The sequence below is a fragment of the Procambarus clarkii genome, chromosome 94 (assembly GCF_040958095.1).
Source record: "Procambarus clarkii isolate CNS0578487 chromosome 94, FALCON_Pclarkii_2.0, whole genome shotgun sequence".
Classification (NCBI taxonomy): domain Eukaryota; kingdom Metazoa; phylum Arthropoda; class Malacostraca; order Decapoda; family Cambaridae; genus Procambarus; species Procambarus clarkii.
Window position 1 is genome coordinate 13,835,599 of NC_091243.1, and position 16,636 is coordinate 13,852,234.

Consider the following 16,636-nt stretch of genomic DNA (forward strand, 5'->3'; position numbering starts at 1 on the left):
CGGGACACCACGAGCGTAGCTCTCATCCTGTAACTACACTTAGGTAATTACACACACACACACACACACACACACACACACACACACACACACACACACTCCGACCTCTCCAGTCCTAATTCCTCGCTTATTCCCCACATAATTAAGGTAAACTTTAAACTCCTCGCTATCTAACACTCCAACTGTTCAACACTATAACATCCGGTCACTATAACTCCCTGTGACTGAACACTGGCTTCTCGTAACCAACAGTTGTGCTATCATGAGGTAGTTACACTTGATATCTTTCCGTTTCACTCATCACAGCACAAACGTCAAAATCCATATTAAACGTTTCCATACTCTGACCCCAAGAGGTTAAGGGTTCAGAAGGTCTTGGTTCACGACACCCGACACAGGTTGTGCTCTTCAGGGGCCAGATTCACGAAGCAGATACGCAAGCACTTACGAGCCTGTACATATTTTCTCAATCTTTGGCGGTTTTGTTTACAATTATTAAACAGTTAATGAGCTCCGAAGCACCAGGAGGTTGTTTATAACAATAACAACAGTTGATTGGCAAGTTTTCATGCTTGTAAACTGTTTAATAAATGTAACCAAAGTCGTCAAAGATTGATAAAAGATGTACACGTTCGTAAGTACTTCCGAAGCTGCTTCGTGAATCTGACCCCAGGGCTGAAGCCGACCTCATAGATGAACACATCTTAACGTACTGTGCTGTCAAAATCAGTATTATCTCATAAACATTTTAAAATATTTTATATTGGAATTTCGTGTATAGTTTGGCGTTTAGGATTTGGTGGTATTTATTGGCATTTCAACCCATCCTCAGACCAGGCTCGTTAAAGCTTCGGCCCTTCCCCTAGACGCATTGAATTATTTTAACCTATTGTGTACTAAACATAGGTTTAGTCTCACTTATATATTAATACTGTTATATATACATTTTCTATGTATAGTTAGACGTAGGTTAGGTTAGTTGCTTCGGTTCTCTTAAGGAGAGTTTGTGTTTTAATTACGTGGGTGAAGCATTTACAGCGTTGTGGTTCGAACAGAGGTCAGCAGCGAAGCCCTTTTCTCATCAGTTGTAAATCGTTATTAAAAACAGTTTTTCGTTCATAAACAGTAGTTTGGCGGCTGGAGTAACGACCATTAGGCCCTTGTTTATAAGGACGGATATATATATATATATATATATATATATATATATATATATATATATATATATATATGGAAGGGATACACTCTCTTTTCCTTCCTCCTCCCCTCTCTCCCACCTTCCCTCCCTCCCACCCTCCTTCCCAGTATGCTTATCACAGAATATTCATATACTCGTCAAGGGTTCGATGGCAGGTGTTTACTAAGCTATTATTTATAGTCACGAAACCTGGACATAACCTGGAGCAGTGAGTCCCTCTCTCTCTAGGTAGACCCTTCCTCTTCACGGACCTTCCTTTTTGGTAGACCCTCCTTGTAGGTAGACCGTGTCATAGGAGGGTCGGGGTCGGCCCCACGTCACGTCGTCTTGGTGGCCGGGTCAATGAGTCCCCCAACACCTAAATAGCGAATCCTTTCCTGGGCCCCGGATTCACGAAGCAGTTACGCAAGTACTTATGAACGTGTACATCTTTCTTCAATCTGTGACGGCTTTGGTTACATTTATTAAACAGTTTACAAGCATGAAAACTTGCCAATCAACTGTTGTTATTGTTATAAACAGCCTCCTGATGCTTCGGAGCTCATTAAAACTGTTTAATAATTGTAAATAAAGCCGCCAAAGATTGAGGAAAGATGTACAGGTTCGTAAGTGCTTGCGTAACTGCTTCGTGAATCTGGCCCCTGGTACCACGTGTGATTGTATTATAAAAATAATGAAACTTGCCTCAATAAATGATAAATCACTAAAGAAACACATAAATATAAGTAATTATCAGCTGTTTAACATGAAATAAAATATGGTAAATTACCTACAAATTGAGAAACAAAACAGACAATTTTGTTTTTAAATTATACCTCACTGAAGCAAACAGTACAAGAATAGAACATGTAATTACCCATTACCTCATACAGACTTAACGACACGCTGTAATTACTGAAGGTGTGACACAAGGCTGAGACATACATAGTGGTAATTTATTAATGTATGAGAATGATAGTGTCAACGACTTCCAGTACGTGTCCACCACGTGTCAACGACCTCCAGCACGTGTCAACGACCTCCAGCACGTGTCAACGACCTCCAGAACGTGTCAACGACCTCCAGCACGTGTCAACGACCTCCAGCACGTGTCAACGACCTCCAGAACGTGTCAACGACCTCCAGCACGTGTCAACGACCTCCAGCACGTGTCAACGACCTCCAGAACGTGTCAACGACCTCCAGCACGTGTCAACGACCTCCAGCACGTGTCAACGACCTCCAGCACGTGTCAACGACCTCCAGCACGTGTCAACGACCTCCAGCACGTGTCAACGACCTCCAGCACGTGTCAACGACCTCCAGCACGTGTCAACGACCTCCAGCACGTGTCAACGACCTCCAGCACGTGTCCAGCACGTGTCAACGACCTCCAGCACGTGTCAACGACCTCCAGCACGTGTCACCAGCACGTGTTAACGACCTCCAGCACGTGTCTAGCACGTGTCAACGACCTCCAGCACGTGTCAACGACCTCCAGCACGTGTCAACGACCTCCAGCACGTGTCAACGACCTCCAGCACGTGTCCAGGACGTGTCAACGACCTCCAGTACGTGTCCAGCACGTGTCAACGACCTCCAGCACGTGCCAACGACCTCCAGCACGTGTCAACGACCTCCAGCACGTGTCAACGACCTCCAGCACGTGTCAACGACCTCCAGCACGTGTCAACGACCTCCAGCACGTGTCCAGCACGTGTCAACTACCTCCAGCACGTGTCAACGACCTCCAGCACGTGTCCAGCACGTGTCAACGACCTCCATGACGTGTCAACGACCTCCAGCCCGTGTCAACGACCTCCAGCACCTGTCCAGGACGTGTCAACGACCTCCAGCACGTGTCCAGCACGTGTCAACGACCTCCAGCACGTGTCAGCGACCTCCAGCACGTGTCCAGCACGTGTCAACGACCTCCAGCACGTGTCCAGCACGTGTCAACGACGTCCAACACGTGACAACGACGTGTCCCATAGTGCTCAAACCACGTAAAGTGCACACCACAATAGCCAGCTGGTTCTCCATGTCTTCGTCTTTCACGCCTCAGAGCCATTGTTTCCAAGTACGTTTGGCGATGATTGAAGTGTGGCTGTGTTAGTAGCAGTGATACCTGGGTGATACCTGGTTGATGGGGTTCTGGGAGTTCTTCTACTCCCCAAGCCCGGCCCGAGGCCAGGCTTGACTTGTGAGAGTTTGGTCCACCAGGCTGTTGCTTGGAGCCGCGTCCACGGTTGTTCCGGCAATGGGTTGAGACTGTGGGTTTGTGTCAGCCAGTAGTGGAGGAGCATTATGTGTCCTCTGGTGGAGTCTCTATATGCCTGATGTTTTTAATCATTTTTATTTTGATTCTTGATTCACATACACTCACACCAGTCATGGTTGAGAGGCGGGACCAAAGAGCGAGAGCTCAACCCCCGCAAACACATCTAGGTGAATATAACTAGGTAAATTACATACACACCTGTGAGTGTGTACGCCTATGTAATATTATTCAGCAGTGTCTGCGACCATTGGTCATTTACAACCATTTTTTTTATTATTATTTTCTACCACAGACGTGGCCACACATTTACAATGCTAACCAGCATATATACATTTTCTTCTGTCCTCCATGGACAGGGTTAGAGAAGTGCTAAACATATAGTTCAAGGGTTTATTGAACACAACCACAGAAGGTGATTCGGTGGTTTTAAAATGCTAAGCTAACCTACATACGTAAATACATAGATTAAATGGTCCGGTTTGACCTCTGGCTGACCCCAGGGTTGTCGCTGATATTTACAGGTAATTAGTGTATGGTCTCCACTACGTCCTCCCATCGTGGGCGTCGGTGGTGGGTGATGAGTATGAACACAGACGGTGGGTGAAGTTGGTGGTTGAAGATGATTGGTGATGATTATGGGTGAATAATATATGGTGGGTGAAGGTGGCGGGGTGAGAGAGGTGGATGAGGGAGGCGGGTGACAGTTGTGAGAGAAGGAGCCAACGATGGCAGGTTTCGCTAGATAACGACCAACTGGACCACGCAAGATGAACCACAAGTGCAAATAAATGAGAAGGACTGGCCATCTTTCTCCCTTCCTACGCTTCTTCCTCTCCGTCCCCTCCTCTCTCATCTCCTCTCCCTGTCCCTCCTCACCTCTCCCTGCCCCTCCTCACCTCTCCCTGCCCCTCCGCTCCTCTCCCCGCCCCTCCAGAGATCGTAAAGGACATAAGGATCACGCGATTGAGGCATAAAAATGGCAAAATAGCCACACTGAGGCGGCCAGTAACGTCGCCTCTCCTGCCTGCCTTCCTCGCCAACCTTTAAAGACGAACAACTACACAGGAATTTCTTTCGACACGGACTTTAGAGCACTCCGCGGAAATTCGTCAAGAGCCCCAAGTCTGGCCCCAAGAAGATGGAAGAGGAAGGTCTTAATAGAAGTTTGTGGCTTCTGGACACAGTACAAATACCAAGGAACCATGAAAGAGTGCCTCTGGGGAGAGGCCCACAGTGTACGGATCTGAGAGCCCTGCGCGGATACGAACCCACGAGGAAGCAGCGTCACCCATCTGAAGAAGTCAGACTTCGAAGTGGTGCACCGCCAGAAGATGTCTCTGGGCATACGCAGAACAGCGGACAGCTGCAGAAAGTGACTGCAGTACACTGAGAGGCAGAAACGTTTTAATATAGTGGCAAAGGAAGTTCATGGTTGGTATTGCAGTGTCACCCAGGACCTGCAAATCAACAGCTAGTGTCCAGGACCTATAGAACGACAGCTAGTGTCCAGGACCTCCAAATCGACAGCTAGTGTCCAGGACCTCCAGATCGACAGCTAGTGTCCAGGACCTCCAAATCGACAGCTAGTGTCCAGGACCTCCAAATCGACAGCTAGTGTCCAGGACCTCCAGATCGACAGCTAGTGTCCAGGACCTCCAAATCGACAGCTAGTGTCCAGGACCTCCAGATCGACAGTTAGTGTCCAGGACCTCCAAATCGACAGTTAGTGTCCAGGACTTCCAGATCGACAGCTAGTGTCCAAGACCTCCAGATCGACAGCTAGTGTCCAGGACCTGCAGATCGACCGCTAGTGTCCAGGACCTATAGAACGACAGCTAGTGTCCAGGACCTCCAAATAGACAGCTAGTGTCCAGGACCTCCAAATCGACAGCTAGTGTCCAGGACCTCCAGATCGACAGCTAGTGTCCAGGACCTCCAAATCGACAGCTAGTGTCCAGGACCTCCAGATCGACAGTTAGTGTCCAGGACCTCCAAATCGACAGTTAGTGTCCAGGACTTCCAGATCGACAGCTAGTGTCCAAGACCTCCAGATCGACAGCTAGTGTCCAAGACCTCCAGATCGACAACTAGTGTCCAAGACCTCCAGATCGACAGCTAGTGTCCAAGACCTCCAGATCGACAACTAGTGTCCAAGACCTCCAGATCGACAGCTAGTGTCCAAGACCTCCAGATCGACAACTAGTGTCCAAGACCTCCAAATCGACAGCTAGTGTCCAGGACCTCCAGATCGACAGCTAGTGTCCAAGACCTCCAAATCGACAACTAGTGTCCAGGACCTCCAGATCGACAGCTAGTGTCCAAGACCTCCAAATCGACAGCTAGTGTCCAGGACCTCCAGATCGACAGCTAGTGTCCAAGACCTCCAAATCGACAACTAGTGTCCAAGACCTCCAGATCGACAGCTAGTGTCCAAGACCTCCAAATCGACAACTAGTGTCCAGGACCTCCAGATCGACAGCTAGTGTCCAAGACCTCCAAATCGACAACTAGTGTCCAGGACCTCCAGAACGACAGCTAGTGTCCAGGACCTCCAGAACGACAGCTAGTGTCCAGGACCTCCAGAACGACAGCTAGTGTCCAAGACCTCCAGATCGACAGCTAGTGTCCAAGACCTCCAGATCGACAGCTAGTGTCCAGGACCTCCAGATCGACAGCTAGTGTCCAGGACCTCCAGATCGACAGCTAGTGTCCAGGACCTCCAAAACGACAGCTAGTGTCCAGAACCTCCAGATCGACAGCTAGTGTCCAGGACCTCCAGAACGACAGCTAGTGTCCAGGACCTCCAGAACGACAGCTAGTGTCCAGGACCTCCAGATCGACAACTAGTGTCCAAGACCTCCAGATCGACAGCTAGTGTCCAAGACCTCCAGATCGACAACTAGTGTCCAAGACCTCCAGATCGACAGCTAGTGTCCAAGACCTCCAGATCGACAACTAGTGTCCAGGACCTCCAGAACGACAGCTAGTGTCCAGGACCTCCAGAACGACAGCTAGTGTCCAGGACCTCCAGATCGACAGCTAGAGTCCAAGACCTCCAGATCGACAACTAGTGTCCAAGACCTCCAGATCGACAGCTAGTGTCCAAGACCTCCAGATCGACAACTAGTGTCCAGGACCTCCAGATCGACAGCTAGTGTCCAGGACCTCTAGATCGACAGCTAGTGTCCAGGACCTCCAGAACGACAGCTAGTGTCCAGGACCTCCAGATCGACAACTAGTGTCCAAGACCTCCAGATCGACAGCTAGTGTCCAAGACCTCCAGATCGACAACTAGTGTCCAAGACCTCCAGATCGACAGCTAGTGTCCAAGACCTCCAGATCGACAACTAGTGTCCAGGACCTCCAGATCGACAGCTAGTGTCCAGGACCTCCTGATCGACAGCTAGTGTCCAGGACCTCCAGATCGACAGCTAGTGTCCAGGACCTCCAGATCGACAGTTAGTGTCCAGGACTTCCAGATCGACAGCTAGTGTCCAGGACCTCCAGAACGACAGCTAGTGTCCAGGACCTCCAGAACGACAGCTAGTGTCCAGGACCTTCAGATCGACAACTAGTGTCCAGGACCTCCAGATCGACAACTAGTGTCCAGGACCTCCAGATCGACAGCTAGTGTCCAGGACCTCCAGATCGACAGCTAGTGTCCAGGACCTCCAGAACGACAGCTAGTGTCCAGGACCTCCAGATCGACAACTAGTGTCCAAGACCTCCAGATCGACAACTAGTGTCCAGGACCTTCAGATCGACAACTAGTGTCCAGGACCTTCAGATCGACAACTAGTGTCCAGGACCTCCAGATCGACAGCTAGTGTCCAAGACCTCCAGATCGACAACTAGTGTCCAGGACCTCCAGATCGACAACTAGTGTCCAGGACCTCCAGATCGACAGCTAGTGTCCAGGACCTCCAGATCGACAACTAGTGTCCAAGACCTCCAGATCGACAACTAGTGTCCAGGACCTTCAGATCGACAGCTAGTGTCCAGGACCTTCAGATCGACAACTAGTGTCCAGGACCTCCAGATCGACAGCTAGTGTCCAAGACCTCCAGATCGACAACTAGTGTCCAGGACCTCCAGATCGACAGCTAGTGTCCAGGACCTCCAAATCGACAGTTAGTGTCCAGGACTTCCAAATCGACAGCTAGTGTCCAGGACCTCCAAATCGACAGCTAGTGTCCAGGACCTTCAGATCGACAACTAGTGTCCACGACCTCCAGATCGACAGCTAGTGTCCAGGACCTCCAGAACGACAGCTAGTGTCCAGGACCTCCAGATCGACAACTAGTGTCCAGGACCTCCAGATCGACAGCTAGTGTCCAGGACCTATAGAACGACAGCTAGTGTCCAGGACCTCCAGATCGACAGCTAATGTCCAGGACCTCTAGATCGACAGCTAGTGTCCAGGACCTCCAAATCGACAGCTAGTGTCCAGGACCTTCAGATCGACAACTAGTGTCCAGGACCTCCAGATCGATCGCTAGTGTCCAGGACCTTCAGATCGACAACTAGTGTCCAGGACCTCCAGATCGACAGCTAGTGTCCAGGACCTCCAAATCGACAGTTAGTGTCCAGGACTTCCAAATCGACAGCTAGTGTCCAGGACCTCCAAATCGACAGTTAGTGTCCAGGACTTCCAGATCGACAGCTAGTGTCCAGGACCTCCAGATCGACAGCTAGTGTCCAGGACCTCCAGAACGACAGCTAGTGTCCAGGACCTTCAGATCGACAACTAGTGTCCAGGACCTCCAGATTGACAGCTAGTGTCCAGGACCTTCAGATCGACAACTAGTGTCCAGGACCTCCAGATCGACAGCTAGTGTCCAGGATCTCCAAATCGACAGTTAGTGTCCAGGACTTCCAGATCGACAGCTAGTGTCCAGGACCTCCAAATCGACAGTTAGTGTCCAGGACTTCCAGATCGACAGCTAGTGTCCAGGACCTCCAGATCGACAGCTAGTGTCCAGGACCTATAGAACGACAGCTAGTGTCCAGGACCTCCAGATCGACAGCTAATGTCCAGGACCTCTAGATCGACAGCTAGTGTCCAGGACCTCCAAATCGACAGCTAGTGTCCAGGACCTTCAGATCGACAACTAGTGTCCAGGACCTCCAGATCGACAGCTAGTGTCCAGGACCTATAGAACGACAGCTAGTGTCCAGGACCTCCAGTTCGACAGCTAATGTCCAGGACCTCTAGATCGACAGCTTGTGTCCAGGACCTCCAAATCGACAGCTAGTGTCCAGGACCTTCAGATCGACAACTAGTGTCCAGGACCTCCAGATCGACAGCTAGTGTCCAGGACCTTCAGATCGACAACTAGTGTCCAGGACCTCCAGATCGACAGCTAGTGTCCAGGACCTCCAAATCGACAGTTAGTGTCCAGGACTTCCAGATCGACAGATAGTGTCCAGGACCTCCAAATCGACAGTTAGTGTCCAGGACTTCCAGATCGACAGCTAGTGTCCAGGACCTCCAGATCGACAGCTAGTGTCCAGGACCTCCAAAACGGCAGCTAGTGTCCAGGACCTTCAGATCGACAACTAGTGTCCAGGACCTCCAGATCGACAGCTAGTGTCCAGGACCTCCAAATCGACAGCTAGTGTCCAGGACCTCCAAATCGACAGCTAGTGTCCAGGACCTCCAAATCGACAGTTAGTGTCCAGGACTTCCAGATCGACAGCTAGTGTCCAGGACCCCCAGATCGACAGCTAGTGTCCAGGACCTCCAGATCGACAGCTAGTGTCCAGGACCTCCAGATCGACAGCTAGTGTCCAGGACCTCCAGATCGACAGCTAGTGTCCAGGACCTCCAGATCGACAGCTAGTGTCCAAGACCTCCAGATCGACAGCTAGTGTCCAAGACCTCCAGATCGACAGCTAGTGTCCAGGACCTCCAAATCGACAACTAGTGTCCAACAAGCATAGCTCCCTCTATACACTTTTACTACACGAAGCATGACACATAAGTTAAGACACGGGAGACACAGGCAGTGACACACGACACATGGGCGATGACACGTAGCTTTCCTCTGGCCAGCCAAGTAAAGAGGTTGACGCCCAAGGAGAGGGATTGGAGGGGTAGCTTCACTGTACTAACCAGCAGTGTTTGAAGGTAATTGTGGGGGGTGGGGGTCATCCACCAACGTGGCCAGGTGTGTGCAGAAGTCATCCATCAACGCGGGCAAGTCTGAGGGAGTCATCCATCAAGATAGGCAGGTGTGAAATAGTCATCCATGTTAATGACACGTCCACCTGAGGAGCGATGATGGAAAATATAGAATGCATGAAAGAGAATGATGGAAGGGGTGGAGGAGGGAGTACGTAGGAAGGGGTGAGAGGGAAGGGATGAGAGAGGGTGAAGGAGGAGGAGGAGGGGGGAGAGTCAGGGGTCACACTCTGCTCTCACATCACCTGAGGGAGAGTAACGACGGTGTCGGGAACCGCCAGCTCCTCCCACAGCTCTCCCAGCTGGGAGGGGGCGAGGCTGCGACATGAGAGAGAGAGAGAGAGAGAGAGAGAGAGAGAGAGAGAGAGAGAGAGAGAGAGAGAGAGAGAGAGAGAGAGAGAGAGAGAGAGAGAGAGAGAGAGAGAGAGTGTGTATACATACTCATCTAGACGTTTTCTGTATATTTTTTTATATTTTTAACCAGACCACACACTAGAAAGTGAAGGGACGACGACGTTTCGATCCGTCCTGGACCATTCTCAAGTCGATTGCGACTATTAGTCTCACAATCGACTTGAGAATGGTCCAGGACGGACCGAAACGTCGTCGTCCCTTCACTTTCTAGTGTGTGGTCTGGCCAACATATTTCAGCCACGTTATTGTGACTCCTCGTCTGTGTTTTCTGTATAATTTAAGTCTGGATCTTAAGCTATCTCAAGCCAGCTACATCAACCGGTTTAGTATTCACCACTGACCGTCATGTGCTTGCAAGGTTGAGCGTCAGCTCCGAGGCTCCTTTCCAGAGTGTGTTTATATGTAAGTAACTGCACTCCTCCCTTCCTCCCAACCCCACACCCCAACACTATTCCCATGACAGCATACCCATGACAGTATACCCATGACAGTATACCCATGACAGTATACCCATGATGCAAGGGGTATACAGCCTCAACATTGCAACTGCATGAACATCAGTAGCTTCCTGAAACCCGACAGTGAAGGGACGGAGGTTGATAAATCTTCCGGTGACGGAGGGGGGCGTTTGAGGGGGCCAGGGGGTGAGGTATATACCAGGGGGGGTGAGGGGAAGCACGGTGGACACCCCTCACTCTCCCACAAACGGATAAGTCTGAGGGAGTGTATTGAGGATGAGAAAGAACTCTCACCCATCTAGGGAATGAGACTTGGAGATTAGTGAGGTCGTAGACGAGGGGACGCTACGAGTCTTATAATGTGCTGGGAGGGTGAGAGGAGATGGGTATATTGCACCGAGGGAATTACGGTGAATATATGGGGTGAGGGGAGATGGGGGGCTGGCTGAGGATGAAGGGGGAGAGAGGGGGGCCTGGCTGAGAGTGAGAGGAAAGAGGGGCTTAAGTGAGAGTTAGACGGGCAAGATTGAGCGCGAGTGAAGAACAGAATGAATTTCCAAGATTTTCAAGTCATATTGTCCAAGAAAAAGAGGTTTTTAGAGTTTCACTCAGTTTTACATATGAGTGCAATAATGAGATGGTATCAAGTTGGTCATCTCTTGGTATCCTCCTGCGTCTACTATGGATACATGTCCAGTACCATGTGCTACTTCCTGGTGCTGACTCCGGGCTACAGTTCTGGACTGGTGGTCTGCTACTTGTCTTGAATAATGGAACTATATTTGTTTTCATTAAGATTTCTGGAAGATGTTTTAGACATTTTGGGGTCTTGGAACCGTGTGTGTGTGTGTGTGTGTGTGTGTGTGTGTGTGTGTGTGTGTGTGTGTGTGTGTGTGTGTGTGTGTGTGTGTGTGTGTGTTTGTGCGTGTGTACTGTAGGGTCTGGGTTACATTATGAGGGAGGGAAGGAGGTAGAGATGGAGGCATGGAAGGAGGGAAGGAGGGAGGAAGGAAGAGAGAAAAGTAGGAAGGGCGGGAGGTGGTCTCTAAGGAGGCAAGAGAATCAAGAAATTAGAAAAGAGGAGAGATATGAGTAATAGGGAGGAACTTCATTCGGCGTGGCGCATGAGTAGGGGAAATGAGGGTCGTAAGTAGTGGTGTGTGGTGGTAGTGTGTGGTGGTAGTGTGTGGTGGTAAGTAGTGGTATGTGGTGCTGTGTGGTGGTGGTGGTGTGTGGTGGTGGTGGTGTGTGGTGGGACATTCTACCATAAGTTCCAAAATGTCTTCAATGAAATACATGTTTTCTCTCTCACAAAGTTGACACACATGACGTATTTGCGACTCTCAAGAGCTTTTGAGAAAACTGCTAGATGCGTCTGTCTCTCAGACGTATCTTGGCCATTAAGACATTGTATAGCTTTATAGAGGAAGACTATATTGCTCACGGACGTCAAGGCCTCGCCTCTAGCCACACACAGAGTCCCTCTGTTGACCAGACCACACACTAAAAAGTGAAGGGACGACGACATTTCGGTCCGTCCTGGACCATTCTCAAGTCGATTGTGGTCTTGTATCGACCATCGAGACCACAGAGATTGTGGTCTCAAGTCCCTCTTATTGAAATCCTCAGATTAGGCAAAATTGTAATTAAATTTTGTCAATAAAGATGTTAATAATAATAATTTTGCTGAGGAACTCTACGCCTGTGGGAACCTTCAGGATCCCTAATGCTATGCAGGATGACATGTTGTCGAACGTTATATCCGGCCAGCATGTCCACGGCGACCGACCGCTCTCAGCAGGGAAAGGAACGACTAGCAACTCTCCAGGGTGATGGGGAAGCCAAGCTCAGCAGCTGTCCAGGGTGATGGGGAAGCCAAGCTCAGCAACTCTCCAGGGTGATGGGGAAGCCAAGCTCAGCAGCTGTCCAGGGTGACCAAAGGGAAAAGGGAACTTTATCAAGCTCCCTTTTTCCGTGTTCAAAAGGGAACTTTATCAAGCTCCCTTTTTCCGTGTTCAAAAGGGAACATGATAAGCACCTCCTAAGGGTACCAACAGGGCTGTGATTCATCCGTCAGACTGCATTCAACGGCACCTAACAGCTTGATTGTCCAGACCATCAACCAAGTCCTGGTCAGAGCTGGACCACTCTAGCATTCATCCTGGAAACCACATCAAGGTAACATCGAGGATTGAACAGAAGAGATACTCGATGTGACGATAAATCCAAGTTGAGAGAGGAAGAGAGAGAGGGAGAGAGAGAGAGAGAGAGAGAGAGAGAGAGAGAGAGAGAGAGAGAGAGAGAGAGAGAGAGAGAGAGAGAGAGAGAGAGAGAGAGAGAGAGAGAGAGTCAGAGACAGAAACATTTGCAACAACGAAGACAACTGCCTGCATCTCAAATGATCCGGAAAATTCATAAAACGGGCCCAAAGGTGAACGATAAATCCATCTCCGGAAGGTTAAGGTGAGGTGCGGAGGGAGAAGTGAGGGGCCTGGTGGGTGAGGGGAGAGACGTCCATTACGTGTGTGAGGAGGTGAGGTAGAGAGAGACTGGTGGGAAAGACGAAGAAAGGTAAGTGAGAGGGGGGGGGGGGACGTTGATAGGGAACTGGGAGATGAGGTGCTAACGATCTTGGGGAGGTTGTCGAAATGGTCGAGATGAGTGATGCTGAAACGTTGGTGAAGTTAGCAACACACAGAAGATGGCATCTCCCCAGCTACAGGCATCTCCCCCAGCTTCCCTGATCTCTGTAGATGAATACCAACGCTTCATTCTCTCGTCACATCTCTCGTACTACACACGACTCTGCATACCAGTATCGCCCTGACATCAAACACCCGCTGCAGTCTTCTCCTAAAAATGGATTAGGAGACGTCACAGGAGCGAGCAAGAAGGTGACATTGACATCCAACCGAGGCCCGATGAACCTCCCGCCTCGCACTGGGAGACACACACACTTGTTTTGAGAGACGCATCATCGAGAATAACTGTTACGAGGTCTCGAACCATTTGTTTGAAAGCACTGTGACGGTGTGACAAGTTCCTTTATATGTGACATAACTCTGCCGGTTGGGATCTATACTGGGACTATAGACGTCGCCAAAAAGGGGGTGGGACAACATTTCGAAGGGTCCCATCTATTAATACGAATGTTTATTGAGATGGCAGCCGTGGCTGGCTTCCTGCGATGAGGCGTAAGATTCATGCTTGGGATCTCAGTCAGTTTCACAGAGGTCGTAAGACACGGGATATTGTTCTCAGTGAGCCGTATATCATTTGTTTCCACAACAGCGTCCAAGAATAGGATGGATACGTATTTGGGTAAGAACGAGAGGTTTCAAACGAGAACCAGGTGGTATATAGGCCCAGTGCAGTGCTCCACTGCTTCTAGTGTTCTTATATTCTGTTATAGTGAGTGGGGAGCCGGTCGGCTGAGCGGACAGCACGCGGGACTTGTGATCCTGTGGTCCTGGGTTCGATCCCAGGCGCCGGCGAGAAACAATAGGCAGAGTTTCTTTCACCCTATGCCCCTGTTACCTAGCAGTAAAATAGGTACCTGGGTGTTAGTCAGCTGTCACTGGCTGCTTCCTGGGGGTGGAGGCCTGGTCGAGGACCGGGCCGCGGGGACACTAAAAAAGCCCCGAAATCATCTCAAGATAACCTCAAGAAGGTCAATTGTTGCAACTGCAGGCGACCAGGAGTCAGATTCGCGAAGCAGGTACGCAAGTACTTACGATCGTGTACATCTTTGTTGATCAAACCACACACTAGAAAGTGAAGGGACGACGACGACGTTTCGGGCCGTTCTGGACCATTCTCAAGTCGATACATCCTTCCTCAATGTTTGACGGCTTTGGTTACATTTATTAAACAGTTTACAAACATCAAAACTTACCAATTGTTATTGTTATAAACAGCCTCCTGGTGCTTCGGAGCTCATTAACTGTTTAATAGTTATAAACAAAGCCGCTAAAGATTGAAAAAAGATGTACAGGTTCGTAAGAGCTTGTTTAACTGCTTCGTGAATCTGGCCCCAAATCACTGCGCACATCCCATACTCATCCTGTGAACACTAGCGCTAATACGACAACAGAATGATTAAGAAATATGAGATGTGTCACAATCGACTTGAGAATGGTCCAGGACGGACCGAAACGTCGTCGTCCCTTCACCTTCTAGTGTTTGGTCTGGTCAACATTCTTCAGCCACGTTATTGTGACTCATCGCCTGCATATGAGACGCCTCATCACTATACCTGGACCACCCACTCATAGCTCATCTCCTTCCTCATTAAGATGACTCAGTTAACCTATAATAACTCTTAGGCTCTGTTCTTATCATCTTGCATATATTTCCACTCATTCTACATGTCACTTCTGACGTTCGTGTGATTTGGATCCATCTCCGGTGCTTGTCACAATCACTGTGACATTATTTAGGGGGATGTTAAGGCTGTAAGTGAGGAGACATTACGTGGTATGTGGGCTTTATGCCCTCATCCAGCATGTCATTATCTTGTTACGTATCGTGCTCAAAAAAATATCTAATTCAAAATTTCTAATTACTGTCTCGTAAGCCAAGAGCAGTGCAAGAAGAATGGTTTACTGGTCTGTCACGTGAAAAGTCACTGCTGGACATACTATTGCTTTGTTCGAAACAAGTAAAAGAAATAGTAAAAGAAACAATAGCGTGGTTAAAGTATGTAGACCAGACCACACACTAGAAGGTGAAGGGACGACGACGTTTCGGTCCGTCTTGGACCATTCTCAAGTCGATTGTGTCGATCGACTTGACAATGGTCCAGGACGGACCGAAACGTCGTCGTCGTCCCTTCACCTTCTAGTGTGTGGTCTGGTCCACTAGTAAAAGAAACAAGAGGCATATAAACAGAGGGAGACACAGAGACAAAATTGGAGGAAGTAAAGATTAAGGGTCTAAATGAGTGGGAAATACGAGAGATCAAATAAACACGAAGGAGGAAAAAAGTTATAAGATGGGAGACAAAACAGGAATATATGAGAAATTTCTGTTGGCTATAGACACAAGAATGAATGAATGTTCTCATTTTAATATTTATATTAATGTTCTCATTTGTAATATCTCAAATTACATGAATGTTTTGAGATAAAGGTTAGTGGGAAGAACAAGAAATACATGAACATCTAGTCGACCGCATCTAGCCAATGCGGTCGACTCTAAAACATTGTCAGGGAAGACTGCTGAACCTAAAGGAAGAAACTGACAAGAAATGAACAAATTAACTACAATATATATAAAACATTTCGGAGAGAAAACTAGAAGAATTAAAGTCATAACATAACCTGTCACATTTTAACATAAAGAGACAAATGGAACGACACAGGGAAAGGACTTGGAAGGGAAGAGGAGGGAAGGGAGTTAGTGATGGTGGGAGAGGAAAGCTGTTCATGCTACCCCCGTGACCACAGGCATAGGGCAAGAGGCTGCTAATGTGCAACATTGACAGCAAGAAGGGTAATAAATCAGTGTTTGACCTCATGGTTAGGTTAGGTTAGGTTAAGTTAGGTTAGACCTCCCTGCAGGCAAATCTTCCAGCCACTCCGTCACCACATTATTCCATCCCACGCCTCGTTCCTTAACACACACACACACACACACACACACACACACACACACACACACACACACACACACACACACACACACACACACATACACACACACATACAAGCATAATATATAGTATATATAGAGAAAATAAATCTGGAGACAGTGCATCTAACAACCAACGGTTGCAAAGGCGGAGTCCAGCAGCTAAAAAACTCGATCCTACAGCCACAACTAATTGAATACAAATAGGTAAACACACACACATACACCCACACACACACACACACAAACCCACACATGCATACACAAACACCACCTCTAAATCCGCCTCCTTCTCTGTGTCCGTACACAACACAGTTTATTCACCGTCTCGAGAGGAATTTATTTCCCATTCACATCAGAATTTATTCAGCCATCCATGTCGTAGCCGTCAGCCCGCATGTTAAGCGGACACTGAGACATGTGGCATTTATTTCTTCGCCAGCTTGAGTTATGGGCTCTGTCTTGGGTCTTTATAAATGGAGTTCAGCTGA